The sequence below is a fragment of the Penaeus monodon genome, chromosome 33, assembly GCF_015228065.2.
Source record: "Penaeus monodon isolate SGIC_2016 chromosome 33, NSTDA_Pmon_1, whole genome shotgun sequence".
Lineage (NCBI taxonomy): Eukaryota > Metazoa > Arthropoda > Malacostraca > Decapoda > Penaeidae > Penaeus > Penaeus monodon.
Genome location: NC_051418.1, coordinates 20,051,949 through 20,052,497, shown reverse-complemented (window position 1 = coordinate 20,052,497; position 549 = coordinate 20,051,949).

Sequence of the window (549 nt, the reverse complement as noted above, 5' to 3'; positions counted from 1 at the left end):
GCCCCTCCCCCACTCTCTCCCTCCAGCTTTCTCTCCTATTTCCAGAACCTCGAGTCTCTCCACCCAGGGCACCTAGCACCTTTCCTCCCCCGATCCCCCCTACCCTCCCTTCTTCACCACCCCCACCCATCCCTCTACCCTTCCCCATCTCCTCCCCCACCCATCCCCTACCCTTCCCCCATCTCCTCCCCCACCCATCCCTCTACCCTTCCCCCATCTCCTCCCCCACTCATCCCCCCTACCCTTCCCCCATCTCCATCTGCACTCCACCCACACCCCCCACCCATCCCCCTTACCCTTCCGCCCATCTCCACCCAACACCTCCCCCTCCCCGTTCATGAGGAACTCCACCCACCCCCGCCCCTAGGCAACGCCCAAATGCAAAGCGTCCATTTGCAACTTGCACTATTGCCCATTTCCCTCGCCCACGCTTGCAAAGGAGGTTATTGGTTCTGCAAGTTCCATGAGTTTCTGACTTTACAGGTTTTGCAACTGTTAGTCTGCTTACGTATTTTCCGTCTTTGACAAAGAAAACGGGAAATCAGCTGC